Source organism: Pristiophorus japonicus, unplaced genomic scaffold, assembly GCF_044704955.1.
Source record: "Pristiophorus japonicus isolate sPriJap1 unplaced genomic scaffold, sPriJap1.hap1 HAP1_SCAFFOLD_207, whole genome shotgun sequence".
Taxonomy (NCBI): domain Eukaryota; kingdom Metazoa; phylum Chordata; class Chondrichthyes; family Pristiophoridae; genus Pristiophorus; species Pristiophorus japonicus.
The window spans coordinates 1,044,192-1,062,194 of record NW_027251767.1 but is presented as its reverse complement, the minus strand read 5'-3'; the positions used below and the strand labels follow the sequence as shown (position 1 = coordinate 1,062,194).

General features: G+C 49.0%; 12 non-coding genes across 12 annotated transcripts; all 12 read left to right on the top strand.

The window, feature by feature from the left end:
* The first annotated feature begins 1,077 nt into the window (after nucleotides 1-1,077).
* On the top strand, nucleotides 1,078-1,169 carry trnay-gua (transfer RNA tyrosine (anticodon GUA)). The gene is given in 2 exon segments: nucleotides 1,078-1,114; nucleotides 1,134-1,169. It is a non-coding gene; the product is annotated as a tRNA-Tyr (tRNA).
* Nucleotides 1,170-2,500: 1,331 nt separating this feature from the next.
* Nucleotides 2,501-2,592, top strand: trnay-gua (transfer RNA tyrosine (anticodon GUA)). The gene is given in 2 exon segments: nucleotides 2,501-2,537; nucleotides 2,557-2,592. It is a non-coding gene; the product is annotated as a tRNA-Tyr (tRNA).
* A 1,330-nt stretch (nucleotides 2,593-3,922) lies between these two features.
* trnay-gua (transfer RNA tyrosine (anticodon GUA)) lies at nucleotides 3,923-4,014 on the top strand. Its single transcript is given in 2 exon segments — nucleotides 3,923-3,959; nucleotides 3,979-4,014. It is a non-coding gene; the product is annotated as a tRNA-Tyr (tRNA).
* Nucleotides 4,015-5,345: 1,331 nt separating this feature from the next.
* Nucleotides 5,346-5,437, top strand: trnay-gua (transfer RNA tyrosine (anticodon GUA)). Its single transcript is given in 2 exon segments — nucleotides 5,346-5,382; nucleotides 5,402-5,437. It is a non-coding gene; the product is annotated as a tRNA-Tyr (tRNA).
* Nucleotides 5,438-6,768: 1,331 nt separating this feature from the next.
* trnay-gua (transfer RNA tyrosine (anticodon GUA)) lies at nucleotides 6,769-6,860 on the top strand. The gene is given in 2 exon segments: nucleotides 6,769-6,805; nucleotides 6,825-6,860. It is a non-coding gene; the product is annotated as a tRNA-Tyr (tRNA).
* A 1,331-nt stretch (nucleotides 6,861-8,191) lies between these two features.
* trnay-gua (transfer RNA tyrosine (anticodon GUA)) lies at nucleotides 8,192-8,283 on the top strand. The gene is given in 2 exon segments: nucleotides 8,192-8,228; nucleotides 8,248-8,283. It is a non-coding gene; the product is annotated as a tRNA-Tyr (tRNA).
* A 1,331-nt stretch (nucleotides 8,284-9,614) lies between these two features.
* Nucleotides 9,615-9,706, top strand: trnay-gua (transfer RNA tyrosine (anticodon GUA)). Its single transcript is given in 2 exon segments — nucleotides 9,615-9,651; nucleotides 9,671-9,706. It is a non-coding gene; the product is annotated as a tRNA-Tyr (tRNA).
* Nucleotides 9,707-11,037: 1,331 nt separating this feature from the next.
* trnay-gua (transfer RNA tyrosine (anticodon GUA)) lies at nucleotides 11,038-11,129 on the top strand. The gene is given in 2 exon segments: nucleotides 11,038-11,074; nucleotides 11,094-11,129. It is a non-coding gene; the product is annotated as a tRNA-Tyr (tRNA).
* Nucleotides 11,130-12,460: 1,331 nt separating this feature from the next.
* Nucleotides 12,461-12,552, top strand: trnay-gua (transfer RNA tyrosine (anticodon GUA)). Its single transcript is given in 2 exon segments — nucleotides 12,461-12,497; nucleotides 12,517-12,552. It is a non-coding gene; the product is annotated as a tRNA-Tyr (tRNA).
* Nucleotides 12,553-13,883: 1,331 nt separating this feature from the next.
* Nucleotides 13,884-13,975, top strand: trnay-gua (transfer RNA tyrosine (anticodon GUA)). Its single transcript is given in 2 exon segments — nucleotides 13,884-13,920; nucleotides 13,940-13,975. It is a non-coding gene; the product is annotated as a tRNA-Tyr (tRNA).
* Nucleotides 13,976-15,306: 1,331 nt separating this feature from the next.
* Nucleotides 15,307-15,398, top strand: trnay-gua (transfer RNA tyrosine (anticodon GUA)). The gene is given in 2 exon segments: nucleotides 15,307-15,343; nucleotides 15,363-15,398. It is a non-coding gene; the product is annotated as a tRNA-Tyr (tRNA).
* Nucleotides 15,399-16,729: 1,331 nt separating this feature from the next.
* trnay-gua (transfer RNA tyrosine (anticodon GUA)) lies at nucleotides 16,730-16,821 on the top strand. The gene is given in 2 exon segments: nucleotides 16,730-16,766; nucleotides 16,786-16,821. It is a non-coding gene; the product is annotated as a tRNA-Tyr (tRNA).
* The last annotated feature ends 1,182 nt before the right edge of the window (nucleotides 16,822-18,003 follow it).

The following is an 18,003-nucleotide window of genomic DNA, read 5'->3' as shown; positions in this document are numbered from 1 at the left end:
CGGTCAGCAATCCCATACACTACATTTGGGTGCTGACGGCAGTTCCGTTCGATACATTTCCTTGCTTTTCAGTTCAAGTACAATTCGGTACAATATGGGATACATTGTAGTACATTCAACAAACTGCAGAGCAGCAACACTTCAAAGCACTCAGCACTCCCTTTCAGGCAAAACAAGTTGGCTATGAGACAGACAGCGCTGTCGCCTGCTCCCTCACACACAGGGCGGCCGCTACTTTCCGGTCACCTCGCTTCCCTTCCACGGTCTCGTGCTCTTCTCGGCTTCTTTCTTCGTTACTGTGGCTTCGCGTCCTGCTGTTGCTCGCTCGCTGCTGCTCCGCAATGTCGATTGGATACAAGGAGTGGGCCAGTTCTCTGATGGTCGTGGAGCAGCTTGGAGACGAGTGCGAAAAGGCGACTGTGAAGCAAATGAGTGCAACCTGCAAGAAGCTACTGGGGAATTAGCTCAAATGGTAGAGCGCTCGCTTAGCATGTGAGAGGTAGCGGGATCGATGCCTGCATTCTCCACTCTGCTTTTGGCTCAGAGCAATTCTCCAGAAAGAAATGTGGTCTCACGTGTCACTGAGTTCATGCCAGATGGGTCAAAGCACAGCAAACCTTTTTCTGCCATGTCATAAGCAAGACGTCTTGATTTTTGCAAAGATGGATATATGAGGCGAGAGAAGCCAAAAGAACGACTTGCGAGCATTGATTGCTTTTCTGAGCATTTGACTCAGGACCTTCGATTGAGCAGACTGATATGCTGCCTGCTGCGCGAAGAAGGCACTTGCCATGCAAGCGGCCAGGCAGCACGACCAAGTCGGGCAGCTTGCAAGGTCTTTAAATTCAGAATGCGCAGCTTGCAAAAAATCTGCGAGCCTGATAAGAAGTCAAAGCTACACTCTTGTGATTGTTAGTCACACGCGTTTTCCAGGCTGTAAAGAGTCGCTGGCGGTTCACAGTCCCACCGCGCTGCAGCATGGGCTGGTACTGAAGACGCACAGGCCACGCCACGAGTCCAGATGCGTCAACATGCTCACGGAAAACAATCATCGCACAGAAAAATCTTTGGCGCTTCCCTTCGATAGCTCAGTTGGTAGAGCGGAGGACTGTAGTGGAATACTCAGCAAAGTCATCCTTAGGTCGCTGGTTCAATTCCGGCTCGAAGGAGCTAGTGTACTTTTGGATTAAGCAGCAATTCGCTCAAACCAGTTCTCATCACTTTATGGTGCATCATGTTGCCACGAAGGAGCAGGACACCACTTTTCTCGTCTCAAACCTGAATGCACTCTGCATCCACCTTCACACAGCTGTTATGCTTGAGCATTTGTGTCTGCTCACCAGCACAGAGTTTTTTTAAATTTCAAAATTTGCATATAAAAATTTGTACAGTCCATTCAAAAGCAGTTCAGTACATTGAGCTGCGGTCAGCAATCCCATACACTACATTTGGGTGCTGACGGCAGTTCCGTTCGATACATTTCCTTGCTTTTCAGTTCAAGTACAATTCGGTACAATATGGGATACATTGTAGTGCATTCAACAAACTGCAGAGCAGCAACACTTCAAAGCACTCAGCACTCCCTTTCAGGCAAAACAAGTTGGCTATCAGTCAGACAGCGCTGTCGCCTGCTCCCTCACACACAGGGCGGCCGCTACTTTCCGGTCACCTCGCTTCCCTTCCACGGTCTCGTGCTCTTCTCGGCTTCTTTCTTCGTTACTGTGGCTTCGCGTCCTGCTGTTGCTCGCTCGCTGCTGCTCCGCAATGTCGATTGGATACAAGGAGTGGGCCAGTTCTCTGATGGTCGTGGAGCAGCTTGGAGACGAGTGCGAAAAGGCGACTGTGAAGCAAATGAGTGCAACCTGCAAGAAGCTACTGGGGAATTAGCTCAAATGGTAGAGCGCTCGCTTAGCATGTGAGAGGTAGCGGGATCGATGCCTGCATTCTCCACTCTGCTTTTGGCTCAGAGCAATTCTCCAGAAAGAAATGTGGTCTCACGTGTCACTGAGTTCATGCCAGATGGGTCAAAGCACAGCAAACCTTTTTCTGCCATGTCATAAGCAAGACGTCTTGATTTTTGCAAAGATGGATATATGAGGCGAGAGAAGCCAAAAGAACGACTTGCGAGCATTGATTGCTTTTCTGAGCATTTGACTCAGGACCTTCGATTGAGCAGACTGATATGCTGCCTGCTGCGCGAAGAAGGCACTTGCCATGCAAGCGGCCAGGCAGCACGACCAAGTCGGGCAGCTTGCAAGGTCTTTAAATTCAGAATGCGCAGCTTGCAAAAAATCTGCGAGCCTGATAAGAAGTCAAAGCTACACTCTTGTGATTGTTAGTCACACGCGTTTTCCAGGCTGTAAAGAGTCGCTGGCGGTTCACAGTCCCACCGCGCTGCAGCATGGGCTGGTACTGAAGACGCACAGGCCACGCCACGAGTCCAGATGCGTCAACATGCTCACGGAAAACAATCATCGCACAGAAAAATCTTTGGCGCTTCCCTTCGATAGCTCAGTTGGTAGAGCGGAGGACTGTAGTGGAATACTCAGCAAAGTCATCCTTAGGTCGCTGGTTCAATTCCGGCTCGAAGGAGCTAGTGTACTTTTGGATTAAGCAGCAATTCGCTCAAACCAGTTCTCATCACTTTATGGTGCATCATGTTGCCACGAAGGAGCAGGACACCACTTTTCTCGTCTCAAACCTGAATGCACTCTGCATCCACCTTCACACAGCTGTTATGCTTGAGCATTTGTGTCTGCTCACCAGCACAGAGTTTTTTTAAATTTCAAAATTTGCATATAAAAATTTGTACAGTCCATTCAAAAGCAGTTCAGTACATTTAGCTGCGGTCAGCAATCCCATACACTACATTTGGGTGCTGACGGCAGTTCCGTTCGATACATTTCCTTGCTTTTCAGTTCAAGTACAATTCGGTACAATATGGGATACATTGTAGTGCATTCAACAAACTGCAGAGCAGCAACACTTCAAAGCACTCAGCACTCCCTTTCAGGCAAAACAAGTTGGCCATCAGTCAACAGCGCTCTCGCCTGCTCCCTCACACACAGGGCGGCCGCTACTTTCCGGTCACCTCGCTTCCCTTCCACGGTCTCGTGCTCTTCTCGGCTTCTTTCTTCGTTACTGTGGCTTCGCGTCCTGCTGTTGCTCGCTCGCTGCTGCTCCGCAATGTCGATTGGATACAAGGAGTGGGCCAGTTCTCTGATGGTCGTGGAGCAGCTTGGAGATGAGTGCGAAAAGCCGACTGAGAAGCAAATGAGGGAAACCTGCAAGAAGCTACTGGGGAATTAGCTCAAATGGTAGAGCGCTCGCTTAGCATATGAGAGGTAGTGGGATCGATGCCTGCATTCTCCACTCTGCTTTTGGCTCAGAGCAATTCTCCAGAAAGAAATGTGGTCTCACGTGTCACTGAGTTCACGCCAGATGGGTCAAAGCACAGCAAACCTTTTTCTGCCATGTCATAAGCAAGACGTCTTGATTTTTGCAAAGATGGATATATGAGGCGAGAGAAGCCAAAAGAACGACTTGCGAGCATTGATTGCTTTTCTGAGCATTTGACTCAGGACCTTCGATTGAGCAGACTGATATGCTGCCTGCTGCGCGAAGAAGGCACTTGCCATGCAAGCGGCCAGGCAGCACGACCAAGTCGGGCAGCTTGCAAGGTCTTTAAATTCATAATGCGCAGCTTGCAAAAAATCTACGAGCCTGATAAGAAGTCAAAGCTACACTCTTGTGATTGTTACTCACACGCGTTTTCCAGGCTGTAAAGAGTAGCTGGCGGTTGACAGTCCCACCGCGCTGCAGCATGGGCTGGTACTGAAGACGCACAGGCCACGCCATGATTCCAGATGCGTCAACATGCTCACGGAAAACAATCATCGCACAGAAAATTCTTTGGCGCTTCCCTTCGATAGCTCAGTTGGTAGAGCGGAGGACTGTAGTGGAATACTCAGCAAAGTCATCCTTAGGTCGCTGGTTCAATTCCGGCTCGAAGGAGCTAGTGTACTTTTGGATTAAGCAGCCATTCGCTCAAACCAGTTCTCATCACTTTATGGTGCATCATGTTGCCACGAAGGAGCAGGACACCACTTTTCTCGTCTCAAACCTGAATGCACTCTGCATCCACCTTCACACAGCTGTTATGCTTGAGCATTTGTGTCTGCTCACCAGCACAGAGTTTTTTTAAATTTCAAAATTTGCATATAAAAATTTGTACAGTCCATTCAAAAGCAGTTCAGTACATTTAGCTGCGGTCAGCAATCCCATACACTACATTTGGGTGCTGACGGCAGTTCCGTTCGATACATTTCCTTGCTTTTCAGTTCAAGTACAATTCGGTACAATATGGGATACATTGTAGTGCATTCAACAAACTGCAGAGCAGCAACACTTCAAAGCACTCAGCACTCCCTTTCAGGCAAAACAAGTTGGCCATCAGTCAGACAGCGCTCTCGCCTGCTCCCTCACACACAGGGCGGCCGCTACTTTCCGGTCACCTCGCTTCCCTTCCACGGTCTCGTGCTCTTCTCGGCTTCTTTCTTCGTTAATGTGGCTTCGCGTCCTGCTGTTGCTCGCTCGCTGCTGCTCCGCAATGTCGATTGGATACAAGGAGTGGGCCAGTTCTCTGATGGTCGTGGAGCAGCTTGGAGACGAGTGCGAAAAGGCGACTGAGAAGCAAATGAGGGAAACCTGCAAGAAGCTACTGGGGAATTAGCTCAAATGGTAGAGCGCTCGCTTAGCATATGAGAGGTAGTGGGATCGATGCCTGCATTCTCCACTCTGCTTTTGGCTCAGAGCAATTCTCCAGAAAGAAATGTGGTCTCACGTGTCACTGAGTTCATGCCAGATGGGTCAATGCACAGCAAACCTTTTTCTGCCATGTCATAAGCAAGACGTCTTGATTTTTGCAAAGATGGATATATGAGGCGAGAGAAGCCAAAAGAACGACTTGCGAGCATTGATTGCTTTTCTGAGCATTTGACTCAGGACCTTCGATTGAGCAGACTGATATGCTGCCTGCTGCGCGAAGAAGGCACTTGCCATGCAAGCGGCCAAGCAGCACGACCAAGTCGGGCAGCTTGCAAGGTCTTTAAATTCAGAATGCGCAGCTTGCAAAAAATCTGCGAGCCTGATAAGAAGTCAAAGCTACACTCTTGTGATTGTTAGTCACACGCGTTTTCCAGGCTGTAAAGAGTAGCTGGCGGTTGACAGTCCCACCGCGCTGCAGCATGGGCTGGTACTGAAGACGCACAGGCCACGCCATGATTCCAGATGCGTCAACATGCTCACGGAAAACAATCATCGCACAGAAAAATATTTGGCGCTTCCCTTCGATAGCTCAGTTGGTAGAGCGGAGGACTGTAATGGAATACTCAGCAAAGTCATCCTTAGGTCGCTGGTTCAATTCCGGCTCGAAGGAGCTAGTGTACTTTTGGATTAAGCAGCAATTCGGTCAAACCAGTTCTCATCACTTTATGGTGCATCATGTTGCCACGAAGGAGCAGGACACCACTTTTCTCGTCTCAAACCTGAATGCACTCTGCATCCACCTTCACACAGCTGTTATGCTTGAGCATTTGTGTCTGCTCACCAGCACAGAGTTTTTTTAAATTTCAAAATTTGCATATAAAAATTTGTACAGTCCATTCAAAAGCAGTTCAGTACATTTAGCTGCGGTCAGCAATCCCATACACTACATTTGGGTGCTGACGGCAGTTCCGTTCGATACATTTCCTTGCTTTTCAGTTCAAGTACAATTCGGTACAATATGGGATACATTGTAGTGCATTCAACAAACTGCAGAGCAGCAACACTTCAAAGCACTCAGCACTCCCTTTCAGGCAAAACAAGTTGGCTATCAGTCAGACAGCGCTGTCGCCTGCTCCCTCACACACAGGGCGGCCGCTACTTTCCGGTCACCTCGCTTCCCTTCCACGGTCTCGTGCTCTTCTCGGCTTCTTTCTTCGTTACTGTGGCTTCGCGTCCTGCTGTTGCTCGCTCGCTGCTGCTCCGCAATGTCGATTGGATACAAGGAGTGGGCCAGTTCTCTGATGGTCGTGGAGCAGCTTGGAGACGAGTGCGAAAAGGCGACTGAGAAGCAAATGAGGGAAACCTGCAAGAAGCTACTGGGGAATTAGCTCAAATGGTAGAGCGCTCGCTTAGCAGATGAGAGGTAGGGGGATCGATGCCTGCATTCTCCACTCTGCTTTTGGCTCAGAGCAATTCTCCAGAAAGAAATGTGGTCTCACGTGTCACTGAGTTCACGCCAGATGGGTCAAAGCACAGCAAACCTTTTTCTGCCATGTCATAAGCAAGACGTCTTGATTTTTGCAAAGATGGATATATGAGGCGAGAGCAGCCAAAAGAACGACTTGCGAGCATTGATTGCTTTTCTGAGCATTTGACTCAGGACCTTCGATTGAGCAGACTGATATGCTGCCTGCTGCGCGAAGAAGGCACTTGCCATGCAAGCGGCCAGGCAGCACGACCAAGTCGGGCAGCTTGCAAGGTCTTTAAATTCAGAATGCGCAGCTTGCAAAAAATCTGCGAGCCTGATAAGAAGTCAAAGCTACACTCTTGTGATTGTTAGTCACACGCGTTTTCCAGGCTGTAAAGAGTCGCTGGCGGTTCACAGTCCCACCGCGCTGCAGCATGGGCTGGTACTGAAGACGCACAGGCCACGCCACGAGTCCAGATGCGTCAACATGCTCACGGAAAACAATCATCGCACAGAAAAATCTTTGGCGCTTCCCTTCGATAGCTCAGTTGGTAGAGCGGAGGACTGTAGTGGAATACTCAGCAAAGTCATCCTTAGGTCGCTGGTTCAATTCCGGCTCGAAGGAGCTAGTGTACTTTTGGATTAAGCAGCAATTCGCTCAAACCAGTTCTCATCACTTTATGGTGCATCATGTTGCCACGAAGGAGCAGGACACCACTTTTCTCGTCTCAAACCTGAATGCACTCTGCATCCACCTTCACACAGCTGTTATGCTTGAGCATTTGTGTCTGCTCACCAGCACAGAGTTTTTTTAAATTTCAAAATTTGCATATAAAAATTTGTACAGTCCATTCAAAAGCAGTTCAGTACATTTAGCTGCGGTCAGCAATCCCATACACTACATTTGGGTGCTGACGGCAGTTCCGTTCGATACATTTCCTTGCTTTTCAGTTCAAGTACAATTCGGTACAATATGGGATACATTGTAGTGCATTCAACAAACTGCAGAGCAGCAACACTTCAAAGCACTCAGCACTCCCTTTCAGGCAAAACAAGTTGGCCATCAGTCAGACAGCGCTCTCGCCTGCTCCCTCACACACAGGGCGGCCGCTACTTTCCGGTCACCTCGCTTCCCTTCCACGGTCTCGTGCTCTTCTCGGCTTCTTTCTTCGTTACTGTGGCTTCGCGTCCTGCTGTTGCTCGCTCGCTGCTGCTCCGCAATGTCGATTGGATACAAGGAGTGGGCCAGTTCTCTGATGGTCGTGGAGCAGCTTGGAGACGAGTGCGAAAAGGCGACTGAGAAGCAAATGAGGGAAACCTGCAAGAAGCTACTGGGGAATTAGCTCAAATGGTAGAGCGCTTGCTTAGCATATGAGAGATAGTGGGATCGATGCCTGCATTCTCCACTCTGCTTTTGGCTCAGAGCAATTCTCCAGAAAGAAATGTGGTCTCATGTGTCACTGAGTTCACGCCAGATGGGTCAAAGCACAGCAAACCTTTTTCTGCCATGTCATAAGCAAGACGTCTTGATTTTTGCAAAGATGGATATATGAGGCGAGAGAAGCCAAAAGAACGACTTGCGAGCATTGATTGCTTTTCTGAGCATTTGACTCAGGACCTTCGATTGAGCAGACTGATATGCTGCCTGCTGCGCGAAGAAGGCACTTGCCATGCAAGCGGCCAGGCAGCACGACCAAGTCGGGCAGCTTGCAAGGTCTTTAAATTCAGAATGCGCAGCTTGCAAAAAATGTGCGAGCCTGATAAGAAGTCAAAGCTACACTCTTGTGATTGTTAGTCACACGCGTTTTCCAGGCTGTAAAGAGTAGCTGGCGGTTGACAGTCCCACCGCGCTGCAGCATGGGCTGGTACTGAAGACGCACAGGCCACGCCACGAGTCCAGATGCGTCAACATGCTCACGGAAAACAATCATCGCACAGAAAAATCTTTGGCGCTTCCCTTCGATAGCTCAGTTGGTAGAGCGGAGGACTGTAGTGGAATACTCAGCAAAGTCATCCTTAGGTCGCTGGTTCAATTCCGGCTCGAAGGAGCTAGTGTACTTTTGGATTAAGCAGCAATTCGCTCAAACCAGTTCTCATCACTTTATGGTGCATCATGTTGCCACGAAGGAGCAGGACACCACTTTTCTCGTCTCAAACCTGAATGCACTCTGCATCCACCTTCACACAGCTGTTATGCTTGAGCATTTGTGTCTGCTCACCAGCACAGAGTTTTTTTAAATTTCAAAATTTGCATATAAAAATTTGTACAGTCCATTCAAAAGCAGTTCAGTACATTTAGCTGCGGTCAGCAATCCCATACACTACATTTGGGTGCTGACGGCAGTTCCGTTCGATACATTTCCTTGCTTTTCAGTTCAAGTACAATTCGGTACAATATGGGATACATTGTAGTGCATTCAACAAACTGCAGAGCAGCAACACTTCAAAGCACTCAGCACTCCCTTTCAGGCAAAACAAGTTGGCCATCAGTCAGACAGCGCTCTCGCCTGCTCCCTCACACACAGGGCGGCCGCTACTTTCCGGTCACCTCGCTTCCCTTCCACGGTCTCGTGCTCTTCTCGGCTTCTTTCTTCGTTACTGTGGCTTCGCGTCCTGCTGTTGCTCGCTCGCTGCTGCTCCGCAATGTCGATTGGATACAAGGAGTGGGCCAGTTCTCTGATGGTCGTGGAGCAGCTTGGAGACGAGTGCGAAAAGGCGACTGAGAAGCAAATGAGGGAAACCTGCAAGAAGCTACTGGGGAATTAGCTCAAATGGTAGAGCGCTTGCTTAGCATATGAGAGATAGTGGGATCGATGCCTGCATTCTCCACTCTGCTTTTGGCTCAGAGCAATTCTCCAGAAAGAAATGTGGTCTCACGTGTCACTGAGTTCACGCCAGATGGATCAAAGCACAGCAAACCTTTTTCTGCCATGTCATAAGCAAGACGTCTTGATTTTTGCAAAGATGGATATATGAGGCGACAGAAGCCAAAAGAACGACTTGCGAGCATTGATTGCTTTTCTGAGCATTTGACTCAGGACCTTCGATTGAGCAGACTGATATGCTGCCTGCTGCGCGAAGAAGGCACTTGCCATGCAAGCGTCCAGGCAGCACGACCAAGTCGGGCAGCTTGCAAGGTCTTTAAATTCATAATGCGCAGCTTGCAAAAAATCTACGAGCCTGATAAGAAGTCAAAGCTACACTCTTGTGATTGTTAGTCACACGCGTTTTCCAGGCTGTAAAGAGTAGCTGGCGGTTGACAGTCCCACCGCGCTGCAGCATGGGCTGGTACTGAAGACGCACAGGCCACGCCATGATTCCAGATGCGTCAACATGCTCACGGAAAACAATCATCGCACAGAAAAATCTTTGGCGCTTCCCTTCGATAGCTCAGTTGGTAGAGCGGAGGACTGTAGTGGAATACTCAGCAAAGCCATCCTTAGGTCGCTGGTTCAATTCCGGCTCGAAGGAGCTAGTGTACTTTTGGATTAAGCAGCCATTCGCTCAAACCAGTTCTCATCACTTTATGGTGCATCATGTTGCCACGAAGGAGCAGGACACCACTTTTCTCGTCTCAAACCTGAATGCACTCTGCATCCACCTTCACACAGCTGTTATGCTTGAGCATTTGTGTCTGCTCACCAGCACAGAGTTTTTTTAAATTTCAAAATTTGCATATAAAAATTTGTACAGTCCATTCAAAAGCAGTTCAGTACATTTAGCTGCGGTCAGCAATCCCATACACTACATTTGGGTGCTGACGGCAGTTCCGTTCGATACATTTCCTTGCTTTTCAGTTCAAGTACAATTCGGTACAATATGGGATACATTGTAGTGCATTCAACAAACTGCAGAGCAGCAACACTTCAAAGCACTCAGCACTCCCTTTCAGGCAAAACAAGTTGGCTATCAGTCAGACAGCGCTGTCGCCTGCTCCCTCACACACAGGGCGGCCGCTACTTTCCGGTCACCTCGCTTCCCTTCCACGGTCTCGTGCTCTTCTCGGCTTCTTTCTTCGTTACTGTGGCTTCGCGTCCTGCTGTTGCTCGCTCGCTGCTGCTCCGCAATGTCGATTGGATACAAGGAGTGGGCCAGTTCTCTGATGGTCGTGGAGCAGCTTGGAGACGAGTGCGAAAAGGCGACTGTGAAGCAAATGAGTGCAACCTGCAAGAAGCTACTGGGGAATTAGCTCAAATGGTAGAGCGCTCGCTTAGCGTGTGAGAGGTAGCGGGATCGATGCCTGCATTCTCCACTCTGCTTTTGGCTCAGAGCAATTCTCCAGAAAGAAATGTGGTCTCACGTGTCACTGAGTTCATGCCAGATGGGTCAAAGCACAGCAAACCTTTTTCTGCCATGTCATAAGCAAGACGTCTTGATTTTTGCAAAGATGGATATATGAGGCGAGAGAAGCCAAAAGAACGACTTGCGAGCATTGATTGCTTTTCTGAGCATTTGACTCAGGACCTTCGATTGAGCAGACTGATATGCTGCCTGCTGCGCGAAGAAGGCACTTGCCATGCAAGCGGCCAGGCAGCACGACCAAGTCGGGCAGCTTGCAAGGTCTTTAAATTCAGAATGCGCAGCTTGCAAAAAATCTGCGAGCCTGATAAGAAGTCAAAGCTACACTCTTGTGATTGTTAGTCACACGCGTTTTCCAGGCTGTAAAGAGTAGCTGGCGGTTGACAGTCCCACCGCGCTGCAGCATGGGCTGGTACTGAAGACGCACAGGCCACGCCACGAGTCCAGATGCGTCAACATGCTCACGGAAAACAATCATCGCACAGAAAAATATTTGGCGCTTCCCTTCGATAGCTCAGTTGGTAGAGCGGAGGACTGTAGTGGAATACTCAGCAAAGTCATCCTTAGGTCGCTGGTTCAATTCCGGCTCGAAGGAGCTAGTGTACTTTTGGATTAAGCAGCAATTCGCTCAAACCAGTTCTCATCACTTTATGGTGCATCATGTTGCCACGAAGGAGCAGGACACCACTTTTCTCGTCTCAAACCTGAATGCACTCTGCATCCACCTTCACACAGCTGTTATGCTTGAGCATTTGTGTCTGCTCACCAGCACAGAGTTTTTTTAAATTTCAAAATTTGCATATAAAAATTTGTACAGTCCATTCAAAAGCAGTTCAGTACATTTAGCTGCGGTCAGCAATCCCATACACTACATTTGGGTGCTGACGGCAGTTCCGTTCGATACATTTCCTTGCTTTTCAGTTCAAGTACAATTCGGTACAATATGGGATACATTGTAGTGCATTCAACAAACTGCAGAGCAGCAACACTTCAAAGCACTCAGCACTCCCTTTCAGGCAAAACAAGTTGGCCATCAGTCAGACAGCGCTCTCGCCTGCTCCCTCACACACAGGGCGGCCGCTACTTTCCGGTCACCTCGCTTCCCTTCCATGGTCTCGTGCTCTTCTCGGCTTCTTTCTTCGTTACTGTGGCTTCGCGTCCTGCTGTTGCTCGCTCGCTGCTGCTCCGCAATGTCGATTGGATACAAGGAGTGGGCCAGTTCTCTGATGGTCGTGGAGCAGCTTGGAGACGAGTGCGAAAAGGCGACTGAGAAGCAAATGAGGGAAACCTGCAAGAAGCTACTGGGGAATTAGCTCAAATGGTAGAGCGCTTGCTTAGCATATGAGAGGTAGTGGGATCGATGCCTGCATTCTCCACTCTGCTTTTGGCTCAGAGCAATTCTCCAGAAAGAAATGTGGTCTCACGTGTCACTGAGTTCACGCCAGATGGGTCAAAGCACAGCAAACCTTTTTCTGCCATGTCATAAGCAAGACGTCTTGATTTTTGCAAAGATGGATATATGAGGCGAGAGAAGCCAAAAGAACGACTTGCGAGCATTGATTGCTTTTCTGAGCATTTGACTCAGGACCTTCGATTGAGCAGACTGATATGCTGCCTGCTGCGCGAAGAAGGCACTTGCCATGCAAGCGGCCAGGCAGCACGACCAAGTCGGGCAGCTTGCAAGGTCTTTAAATTCATAATGCGCAGCTTGCAAAAAATCTACGAGCCTGATAAGAAGTCAAAGCTACACTCTTGTGATTGTTACTCACACGCGTTTTCCAGGCTGTAAAGAGTAGCTGGCGGTTGACAGTCCCACCGCGCTGCAGCATGGGCTGGTACTGAAGACGCACAGGCCACGCCATGATTCCAGATGCGTCAACATGCTCACGGAAAACAATCATCGCACAGAAAAATCTTTGGCGCTTCCCTTCGATAGCTCAGTTGGTAGAGCGGAGGACTGTAGTGGAATACTCAGCAAAGTCATCCTTAGGTCGCTGGTTCAATTCCGGCTCGAAGGAGCTAGTGTACTTTTGGATTAAGCAGCCATTCGCTCAAACCAGTTCTCATCACTTTATGGTGCATCATGTTGCCACGAAGGAGCAGGACACCACTTTTCTCGTCTCAAACCTGAATGCATTCTGCATCCACCTTCACACAGCTGTTATGCTTGAGCATTTGTGTCTGCTCACCAGCACAGAGTTTTTTTAAATTTCAAAATTTGCATATAAAAATTTGTACAGTCCATTCAAAAGCAGTTCAGTACATTTAGCTGCGGTCAGCAATCCCATACACTACATTTGGGTGCTGACGGCAGTTCCGTTCGATACATTTCCTTGCTTTTCAGTTCAAGTACAATTCGGTACAATATGGGATACATTGTAGTGCATTCAACAAACTGCAGAGCAGCAACACTTCAAAGCACTCAGCACTCCCTTTCAGGCAAAACAAGTTGGCTATCAGTCAGACAGCGCTGTCGCCTGCTCCCTCACACACAGGGCGGCCGCTACTTTCCGGTCACCTCGCTTCCCTTCCACGGTCTCGTGCTCTTCTCGGCTTCTTTCTTCGTTACTGTGGCTTCGCGTCCTGCTGTTGCTCGCTCGCTGCTGCTCCGCAATGTCGATTGGATACAAGGAGTGGGCCAGTTCTCTGATGGTCGTGGAGCAGCTTGGAGACGAGTGCGAAAAGGCGACTGAGAAGCAAATGAGGGAAACCTGCAAGAAGCTACTGGGGAATTAGCTCAAATGGTAGAGCGCTCGCTTAGCAGATGAGAGGTAGGGGGATCGATGCCTGCATTCTCCACTCTGCTTTTGGCTCAGAGCAATTCTCCAGAAAGAAATGTGGTCTCACGTGTCACTGAGTTCACGCCAGATGGGTCAAAGCACAGCAAACCTTTTTCTGCCATGTCATAAGCAAGACGTCTTGATTTTTGCAAAGATGGATATATGAGGCGAGAGAAGCCAAAAGAACGACTTGCGAGCATTGATTGCTTTTCTGAGCATTTGACTCAGGACCTTCGATTGAGCAGACTGATATGCTGCCTGCTGCGCGAAGAAGGCACTTGCCATGCAAGCGGCCAGGCAGCACGACCAAGTCGGGCAGCTTGCAAGGTCTTTAAATTCAGAATGCGCAGCTTGCAAAAAATCTGCGAGCCTGATAAGAAGTCAAAGCTACACTCTTGTGATTGTTAGTCACACGCGTTTTCCAGGCTGTAAAGAGTAGCTGGCGGTTGACAGTCCCACCGCGCTGCAGCATGAGCTGGTACTGAAGACGCACAGGCCACGCCACGAGTCCAGATGCGTCAACATGCTCACGGAAAACAATCATCGCACAGAAAAATATTTGGCGCTTCCCTTCGATAGCTCAGTTGGTAGAGCGGAGGACTGTAGTGGAATACTCAGCAAAGTCATCCTTAGGTCGCTGGTTCAATTCCGGCTCGAAGGAGCTAGTGTATTTTTGGATTAAGCAGCAATTCGCTCAAACCAGTTCTCATCACTTTATGGTGCATCATGTTGCCACGAAGGAGCAGGACACCACTTTTCTCGTCTCAAACCTGAATGCACTCTGCATCCACCTTCACACAGCTGTTATGCTTGAGCATTTGTGTCTGCTCACCAGCACAGAGTTTTTTTAAATTTCAAAATTTGCATATAAAAATTTGTACAGTCCATTCAAAAGCAGTTCAGTACATTTAGCTGCGGTCAGCAATCCCATACACTACATTTGGGTGCTGACGGCAGTTCCGTTCGATACATTTCCTTGCTTTTCAGTTCAAGTACAATTCGGTACAATATGGGATACATTGTAGTGCATTCAACAAACTGCAGAGCAGCAACACTTCAAAGCACTCAGCACTCCCTTTCAGGCAAAACAAGTTGGCCATCAGTCAGACAGCGCTGTCGCCTGCTCCCTCACACACAGGGCGGCCGCTACTTTCCGGTCACCTCGCTTCCCTTCCACGGTCTCGTGCTCTTCTCGGCTTCTTTCTTCGTTACTGTGGCTTCGCGTCCTGCTGTTGCTCGCTCGCTGCTGCTCCGCAATGTCGATTAGATACAAGGAGTGGGCCAGTTCTCTGATGGTCGTGGAGCAGCTTGGAGACGAGTGCGAAAAGGCGACTGAGAAGCAAATGAGGGAAACCTGCAAGAAGCTACTGGGGAATTAGCTCAAATGGTAGAGCGCTCGCTTAGCATGTGAGAGGTAGCGGGATCGATGCCTGCATTCTCCACTCTGCTTTTGGCTCAGAGCAATTCTCCAGAAAGAAATGTGGTCTCACGTGTCACTCAGTTCACGCCAGATGGGTCAAAGCACAGCAAACCTTTTTCTGCCATGTCATAAGCAAGACGTCTTGATTTTTGCAAAGATGGATATATGAGGCGAGAGAAGCCAAAAGAACGACTTGCGAGCATTGATTGCTTTTCTGAGCATTTGACTCAGGACCTTCGATTGAGCAGACTGATGTGCTGCCTGCTGCGCGAAGAAGGCACTTGCCATGCAAGCGGCCAGGCAGCACGACCAAGTCGGGCAGCTTGCAAGGTCTTTAAATTCAGAATGCGCAGCTTGCAAAAAATCTGCGAGCCTGATAAGAAGTCAAAGCTACACTCTTGTGATTGTTAGTCACACGCGTTTTCCAGGCTGTAAAGAGTAGCTGGCGGTTGACAGTCCCACCGCGCTGCAGCATGGGCTGGTACTGAAGACGCACAGGCCACGCCACGAGTCCAGATGCGTCAACATGCTCACGGAAAACAATCATCGCACAGAAAAATATTTGGCGCTTCCCTTCGATAGCTCAGTTGGTAGAGCGGAGGACTGTAGTGGAATACTCAGCAAAGTCATCCTTAGGTCGCTGGTTCAATTCCGGCTCGAAGGAGCTAGTGTATTTTTGGATTAAGCAGCAATTCGCTCAAACCAGTTCTCATCACTTTATGGTGCATCATGTTGCCACGAAGGAGCAGGACACCACTTTTCTCGTCTCAAACCTGAATGCACTCTGCATCCACCTTCACACAGCTGTTATGCTTGAGCATTTGTGTCTGCTCACCAGCACAGAGTTTTTTTAAATTTCAAAATTTGCATATAAAAATTTGTACAGTCCATTCAAAAGCAGTTCAGTACATTTAGCTGCGGTCAGCAATCCCATACACTACATTTGGGTGCTGACGGCAGTTCCGTTCGATACATTTCCTTGCTTTTCAGTTCAAGTACAATTCGGTACAATATGGGATACATTGTAGTGCATTCAACAAACTGCAGAGCAGCAACACTTCAAAGCACTCAGCACTCCCTTTCAGGCAAAACAAGTTGGCCATCAGTCAGACAGCGCTCTCGCCTGCTCCCTCACACACAGGGCGGCCGCTACTTTCCGGTCACCTCGCTTCCCTTCCACGGTCTCGTGCTCTTCTCGGCTTCTTTCTTCGTTACTGTGGCTTCGCGTCCTGCTGTTGCTCGCTCGCTGCTGCTCCGCAATGTCGATTGGATACAAGGAGTGGGCCAGTTCTCTGATGGTCGTGGAGCAGCTTGGAGACGAGTGCGAAAAGGCGACTGAGAAGCAAATGAGGGAAACCTGCAAGAAGCTACTGGGGAATTAGCTCAAATGGTAGAGCGCTCGCTTAGCATGTGAGAGGTAGCGGGATCGATGCCTGCATTCTCCACTCTGCTTTTGGCTCAGAGCAATTCTCCAGAAAGAAATGTGGTCTCACGTGTCACTGAGTTCACGCCAGATGGGTCAAAGCACAGCAAACCTTTTTCTGCCATGTCATAAGCAAGACGTCTTGATTTTTGCAAAGATGGATATATGAGGCGAGAGAAGCCAAAAGAACGACTTGCGAGCATTGATTGCTTTTCTGAGCATTTGACTCAGGACCTTCGATTGAGCAGACTGATATGCTGCCTGCTGCGCGAAGAAGGCACTTGCCATGCAAGCGGCCAGGCAGCACGACCAAGTCGGGCAGCTTGCAAGGTCTTTAAATTCAGAATGCGCAGCTTGCAAAAAATCTGCGAGCCTGATAAGAAGTCAAAGCTACACTCTTGTGATTGTTAGTCACACGCGTTTTCCAGGCTGTAAAGAGTAGCTGGCGGTTGACAGTCCCACCGCGCTGCAGCATGGGCTGGTACTGAAGACGCACAGGCCACGCCATGATTCCAGATGCGTCAACATGCTCACGGAAAACAATCATCGCACAGAAAAATATTTGGCGCTTCCCTTCGATAGCTCAGTTGGTAGAGCGGAGGACTGTAATGGAATACTCAGCAAAGTCATCCTTAGGTCGCTGGTTCAATTCCGGCTCGAAGGAGCTAGTGTACTTTTGGATTAAGCAGCAATTCGGTCAAACCAGTTCTCATCACTTTATGGTGCATCATGTTGCCACGAAGGAGCAGGACACCACTTTTCTCGTCTCAAACCTGAATGCACTCTGCATCCACCTTCACACAGCTGTTATGCTTGAGCATTTGTGTCTGCTCACCAGCACAGAGTTTTTTTAAATTTCAAAATTTGCATATAAAAATTTGTACAGTCCATTCAAAAGCAGTTCAGTACATTTAGCTGCGGTCAGCAATCCCATACACTACATTTGGGTGCTGACGGCAGTTCCGTTCGATACATTTCCTTGCTTTTCAGTTCAAGTACAATTCGGTACAATATGGGATACATTGTAGTGCATTCAACAAACTGCAGAGCAGCAACACTTCAAAGCACTCAGCACTCCCTTTCAGGCAAAACAAGTTGGCTATCAGTCAGACAGCGCTGTCGCCTGCTCCCTCACACACAGGGCGGCCGCTACTTTCCGGTCACCTCGCTTCCCTTCCACGGTCTCGTGCTCTTCTCGGCTTCTTTCTTCGTTACTGTGGCTTCGCGTCCTGCTGTTGCTCGCTCGCTGCTGCTCCGCAATGTCGATTGGATACAAGGAGTGGGCCAGTTCTCTGATGGTCGTGGAGCAGCTTGGAGACGAGTGCGAAAAGGCGACTGAGAAGCAAATGAGGGAAACCTGCAAGAAGCTACTGGGGAATTAGCTCAAATGGTAGAGAGCTCGCTTAGCATATGAGAGGTAGGGGGATCGATGCCTGCATTCTCCACTCTGCTTTTGGCTCAGAGCAATTCTCCAGAAAGAAATGTGGTCTCACGTGTCACTGAGTTCACGCCAGATGGGTCAAAGCACAGCAAACCTTTTTCTGCCATGTCATAAGCAAGACGTCTTGATTTTTGCAAAGATGGATATATGAGGCGAGAGAAGCCAAAAGAACGACTTGCGAGCATTGATTGCTTTTCTGAGCATTTGACTCAGGACCTTCGATTGAGCAGACTGATATGCTGCCTGCTGCGCGAAGAAGGCACTTGCCATGCAAGCGGCCAGGCAGCACGACCAAGTCGGGCAGCTTGCAAGGTCTTTAAATTCAGAATGCGCAGCTTGCAAAAAATCTGCGAGCCTGATAAGAAGTCAAAGCTACACTCTTGTGATTGTTAGTCACACGCGTTT